The sequence below is a fragment of the Solanum stenotomum genome, chromosome 5 (assembly GCF_019186545.1).
Source record: "Solanum stenotomum isolate F172 chromosome 5, ASM1918654v1, whole genome shotgun sequence".
Lineage (NCBI taxonomy): Eukaryota > Viridiplantae > Streptophyta > Magnoliopsida > Solanales > Solanaceae > Solanum > Solanum stenotomum.
Window position 1 is genome coordinate 26,638,980 of NC_064286.1, and position 7,071 is coordinate 26,646,050.

Sequence of the window (7,071 nt, forward strand, 5' to 3'; positions counted from 1 at the left end):
AGAAGAAGACCCTAAAATAGAATTAATTATATTCTCTATAGATAAAGTAAAAATAATTCAAGATAAGTTAGAATTATTATATAGTGAGGATCCTTTACAAGGATGGGAAAAACATAAAACAAAAGTAAAAATTGAGCTAATTGATAATAACAGTATAATAACCCAAAAACCATTAAAGTATAATTTTAATGATTTAACCGAATTTAAGATACATATAGAGGAATTACTAGAAAAAGGATATATACAAGAAAGTAATAGTAAGCATACAAGCCCGGCATTTATCATTTTTATTAATATTTTATGTGACGTTCAAAATTTAATATTAATCTGTAATTAATATAGAAAATCACGCAACACTCATATCAATTAAAGATGGATAAATAAGCAAGGAGTAGCAAATAAAGGAACTAATTGAGGGGGTGAGAAACTAAAGCAAAGACAAAAATATTGGCAAGAAACTAAACTAAAGACAAAAAAAGAGAGGAAGAGCCTGAAAATCATTCACACAAGCAAAGAATTAAAAAAAATTAGTGCTGTAAAAGAGATTCGAACCCTCGACGCTTACATTGAAAAGTTACATCCTTTGCAAGTTGCACCATTGAACATATTAATTATTCACTGGGTGACAGATGTAATATATATTCATTTTGTTATACTTATACACATATATATATACAAAATTTTAACCACGGCCACTGGGTGTCGTGGCACCCCCTCCCATAAGGCTAGATCCGCCCCTGCTTGTGATAATGTTCAACTACACACACAAAATTTAATGTGTATACGATCCTATGCAATATAAAACCCAAAGAAGAGTTGGAGTTGATAGCACATGGAATGGATGAATCATGTGAGTTTTATCAAACCCCAACATGTATACTATTCAAATCAATCAAACACTTTGATTCAGCTAAACGAATTCAAGCTTCAACTGTCATACGAACTAAATCAAGTCATTATCAACCATCACCTTTCACTTTAATGATCTTTCACAAGTAACATTAAAGATATAAAGTAAACAAGAGTTTGCAACCTCAAATTATAGATGAAATCATAAAGACACAGATGAATCCAGATCAGATTAACACTTAATAAGCAATAAATCAACACCCAATTGTGAAATTAATCATCCATACATTGCACACCCCTAAAAATAGGGAGATTGACTACTCATAATAAAAGGTAAAAGAACTTTACTAAAGTTATCACTCGTAGTAGCTACTTGATTGAAAATCCTAAGAAATTAATCCTTAACACCTTCAATCTCAAGAAGGTTCTCACAAATCTTCAAGTACTAGGTTCTTCCCCATACAAAAAGAGTTTTGCAGAGAGTACAAGAAAATTCAGAGAAGTGAAAAGTATTTTTCTCTCTCCTGAAAGAGCTATTTTATACATTTACCAAATTATTCAAAAAATTGCCCTTTTTGACCAATTGGCAAATATAATCTCCTCAAAGAGCTATTTTATAGATTTGCAAAATTAGTCAAAAAAAATGCCCTTTTTGATCAATTGGCAAGTTCAATCAGGATCAGCGAACTAATCAGCGATACACCGAACTGATCGTGAGTACGCCAAACTGTTGTTACCATCATCAATCTAGCTTCACTGTTTAGTTAAGGGGCTCATCAGAGGGACCCAAATGGATTTACTGCTACGTATGGTCTCCACACCATTGATGATCGAAGAGGGTTATGGCAGGGACTAAATGCATTAAATGCAGTTGTTAATCAGCCCTGACTAATCATGGGGGGCTTTAATGCTGTGTTGAAAGGTGAAGACACTAGTCAGATATAATTATAGTCAGTTGGCTGATGCAGAAGTCAAAGATTTTGAAGAGTTCCTATTGAGCACATGGATCACTGAGATGAAATTTGTTGGCAGATTCTATACCTGGACTAACAGCCATGTTCTAAGCAAAATTGATAGGGCCTTAGTAAATCCACTATGGATGACTACATGGCCTCAACTTGAAGTGGCTGTTATGGATCCCTACTTTTCAGACCACTCACTTTTGTGTGTTACGTTGGAAGAGCAATGTGGGAAGCATTCGAAGCCCTTCAAATTTCTCAATCATCTGACCAAACATAAAGATTTTACTGTAGTAGTGGCAAGAATATGGGCAACACTAGTTCAAGGACAACCTATGGAAAGAATTTGGCAAAAACTCAAAGACATGAAAGGAGGTTTGAAATCTTTGAATGCTAAAGAGTTCTCAAATGTGGAAAATAGGATAAATGATTTGAGAAAACAACTTGAAGCGGTCCAAATACAGCTCAGATCTCAACACTCTAACCCTGATACCTATGCACTTGAGAAAGATATCAAACTGGGATTGGAAAAGTTGCTTAATGTTGAAGAAAGTACACTTATGCAAAAATCAAGGGTACAATGGCTGAATCTAGGGGATGCAAGCTCTGCTTATATTTTTGCTTCTATGGAACAAAGGGTTAGCCAAAATTACATTAGAAGCAATTTTATAAGACTCTACTTGGTACCAGGGCTGATGAAATACCTTGTATACACCATTCTCTGATGGCTGGGGTCCTATACTGAATAGATCTCAACAATTGCAATTGATATGTCCAATTAGACAGGAGGAAATTCGGCAAGCTTTACAGAGCATTGAAGATCTTAAAGCTCCTGGTTGTGATAGTTTCAATGCCCATTTTTTCAAAAAAACATAGCCAGTTATTGGAGAGGAGGTAACTGAAGCAGTGAGACATTTTTTTTGAGAACTCAAGAATGTTCACACTGATAAACTGCACCACTGTCACATTAATTCCCAAAATTCCAAATCCCACTTCAGTGAAGGAGTTCAGACCAATTTCTTGTTGCACTATGTTATACAAGTTGATATCTAAGGTGCTCACTAGAAAGCTACAACATGTAATGGACTGCCTTATAGATAGCAGTCAGGCTGCATTTGCTTACAGACAATATCCTGCTTAGCCATGAGCTTGTTAAAGGGTATGGAAGAAAAGGTATCTCCTCTAAGTGTATGCTTAAAATTGATATGCGAAAGGCATACGACTCAATAGAGTGGCCTTTTCTACAGCAAATCCTCAATGCTTTGAATTTCCTTGCCACGTTTATTAAGTGGGGAATGACTTGTGTGCAGACCGTGTCCTACTCTATTAGTATTAATGGTCAACCAATAAAGAAAAGAAAGGACTCAGGCAAGGGGATCCCCTGTCCCCCTTCCTTTTTGTGATGGCTATTGAATACCTTAGTAGACTTCTTAAACAATTTGGACACAACCCTCAATTTAAGTTTCATCCTAAATGTGGTAAGATAAAGCTCATCCATCTAGGATTTGTCGATGATCTCCTGCTATTCAGCAAATGAGAGTCAATATTTACCCATTTGACAGTTTCCAAAGGTTCTCAAAGGCATTAGGTTTTGTAGCTAACCTTAGAAAAAGCTCTATCTACTGTGGTGGTATGTCCAGGGCAAAGGAACACGAGCTTATTGACTTACTGGGATTTAGCAAAGGTGATCTGCCGTTTAGATACTTATGGGTTCCCTTAAGTACTAAGCGAGTATCTATTGTTCAATGTCAGCCTTTGCTCGAGAAAATGTTGGGGAGAATCAAATTATGAACTACTAAGTTCTGTCATATGCAGGTAGAACTCAACTGATAAAATCAGTGTTGTTCTTTATTCAAGTATTCTGGGCACAAGTTTTTGTATTACCTAAGAAGGTGATCCAGATCATTGAGGTCACTTGCAGAACCTTCTTGTGGACTGGGGTACTGAACTATCAGAAAGAGCATTACTTGCCTGGGCTAAAGTATGCTATCCAAAAGTTGCAAGGGATTTGAATATTCTAGATGTGGCAACATGGAATAAAGCTGCAATTAGTAAGCTATTATGGAACACATGCACGAAGAAAGATAAGATGTGGGTAAAGTGGATTCACTCCTATTATGGGAACAGATTTGCTGATGGACATTCCTAACCAGGCCTCGTGGATCATTCAAAGGATCCTTAAGGCTACTAAAAACTTTTCTCAAGTAGGATATGGTGTGGATGACATATTAACTATGCCTAACTTCTCAATCAAGCAATTTTATGTAAAGCTAAGAGGAAAGTCTCAGAAGGTATCATAGAGAAGACTGGTTTATAATAATAGTGGCCTTCCTAGATGGATTTTTATTTTGAGACTGGCAGCACTTGGAAGATTAAACACTCGAGATAGATTAGTCAAGTGGTGTAACTACAAATCAGATGTGCCCATTGTGTGAGAAGAAACATGAATGCTTAAACCATCTATATTTTGTTTGTGAGGTATCTACTGAAGTTTGGAAGCAATTGCTGAAGTGGATTAGCATCATGAAGGTCCCTGCTCAATGGTAAGAAGAACTGAAATGGGCTGAAGTGAATGCTACAGGAAGGAACCCAAAAGATGAGGTCTACAGAATGATGTTGGCTGCTGCAGTATACTATATCTGGAGGGAAAGGAATACTCGAGTTTTTCAAAACAAAAGGCAGACCCCTCAGATCAGACTCATCATACAGGAAATTCATGTTAGAGGCGCAAACAAGAACAAACTTGCAGCATGGCTGGAAAATTACAATTTTTATCCTATCTAATCCTAGATATTGATGTAATTAGGTATTGACTATGAGTCTTTTCTGCCATTTGTATCAAACGATTCTTAGTAAAGATAACTGTGGGGGCTATGTCCACCAGTTGATCTTCTTATATGCTGTGTAATGTTTACTTTTGGTAATAATAATGATTAGTTACCAAAAAAACCAATCTAGCTTCAAAAGGGTGATTTCATCCTTCATGCACCTGTTACTTTTGTCCACATGTCATCCTTAAGCTCTTATGGCTGAAATTCAGATACATTTTTTTTTTTCTGAAAAGTATATAAATAGGCATTGAGGACATAACTTTGGTGAACTAGAAGCCTAAAATGAATCCAAAATCCTCAACTCATCAACATCCCTAATTTAAACTTTTGTTTGTCCTCAAGTAAAATATCATATCAATCAATTCAAAAAACATGTCTTCAAAGAGTGCTTCTTGAAAGCTGATTTGCAAGTGACATCACAAAGTTGGTTTTAAAACTTATAACTTCCAATTATGCATTAAAAGCCTCAAGCCACGACTAACCGTTATCAATCAAAGAAAATGCTCACAAAATCTCACTAAGACGCAAAGCTTTGCACAACAAAAGTATTCAAGTGTCCTTACATAAAGAATGATCCCATACTCTCACAAACCACAAGCATTTTACCAAATTAGGGACCATAACGAACTCTCACAGTTACAAAGAGAATAGCATGTATGCTTCTACCCATATCCTTGCTCATATTTTCCAAATTATCAAAGAACAATCTCCTGCGAGATCACAAAGGTCTTCCAAGGCTTGTAATAAGGTTGATGGACATGGCATGATAGATTTGGTTTATAATGACTCTATCCTCTTGAAGAATTAGCAAGACCTTGCTTATTTTACATATTTCTTCCCCATTTTGCACACAAAACTTCACCCCAAGCTTTTTCTAGCAACATTCCATAGCATTATTGATGGAGAATTCTTTTACTGAAACAATAGTATGACAAGCAACCTTATTTACACAACATAGCCCCCNCCCCCCCTCTCTCTCTCTCTATATATATATATATAAGGAAAGAAATGAAGAAAAAGGAAAGGAAGCAAAAATACGATAATTAAATAATAATCCAAGTACGTAAATATAAATACAAATGCAATAAATTAGATGGAAGAGATGACCATGTGTTGCAAATAATTAATTAAAGGTAGATGACGGTGTCAACCATCATATCATATCATCATTATAATATCATATATGTCTGTCTGTCTGTCTATCTATCTATCTATCTATCTATCTACCTACCTACCTACCTACGTACGTACCTACCTACCTAGCTACCTAGCTACCTATCTACCTATCCTACCTATCCTAGCTACCTATGTACCTATCTACCTATCCACCTAGCTACCTATCTACCTATCTACCTAGCTACCTAGCTACCTATCTACCTATCTACCTATCTATCCATCCATCCATCCATCCACCCATCCACCCATCCATCCATCCAACCTATCCATCCATCCATTCATCCATCCATCCATTTATCCATCCATCCTACCTATCTACCTAACTACCTACCTACCTATCTATCTACCTATCTACCTACCTACTTACCCTACCCTACCTACCCTACCTACCTACCTACCATCCATCCATCCTACCTACCTACCTACCTACCTACCTACCTATCTATCTATCTATCTATCTGTCTGTCTATCTATCTATCTATCTATCTATCTATCTATTTATCTATACATCTATCTATCTATCCATCCATCCATCCATCCATCTGTGAGACCCTGTGGTTCTTCCGCATAGTATGAGTATCATTGCATGAGTGTATGAGGTTTATATGACTTGGAGTATCATTAAAAGAATAAGTTTGCATAGGGGTGGTAAAAATGAAAGAATTAAACTAACGTTATGGGTCAAGGATTCCCTTAAACAAGTTCGAGTTAAAGAATGTCTCTTCTAACACCCCGCCCGTTCGTAAGGTTTAAGTTAACCAGTACCTTTAGGGTAAGACAAATAGTGTCTTATAAGGTGATATAGTCTCCCAATGATCGTAAGTTAAGTTTTGAAGTCAGCAAGTTGGGAAATAAAAGTTGACAAAGGTTGGAGTAAGTTTCTTTAATAAACCTTCTAAAATTTGGGTTAAATGTCTCGGACATTTTCTCCCAATATATAAAGCTTTAGAAGAACCCTAATAAATGAAATTGAAGGTCCACGAGTCTACTTTCCAACGCACTAAACCATTTGTCCATATGAATTCAGAATTGAGAGGTATTTAGATTTTAGTGAGACTGCACAAGCAGGCACGTGAAGGTGGGTCCCTCGCCCCTATGTCGGTTTAGCTCTATAAGATCTGGTTTTCCTTCGTTCTAACTCTTTTTTTTTACCAAAATAAGAAGAAAACAGTCCTAAATCCTCTCTAAAGGTTCCCCTATCAATCAAGCAAAGATCTACAAAATTTCAATGTGGTTTCACCATCGGAATGTTCATA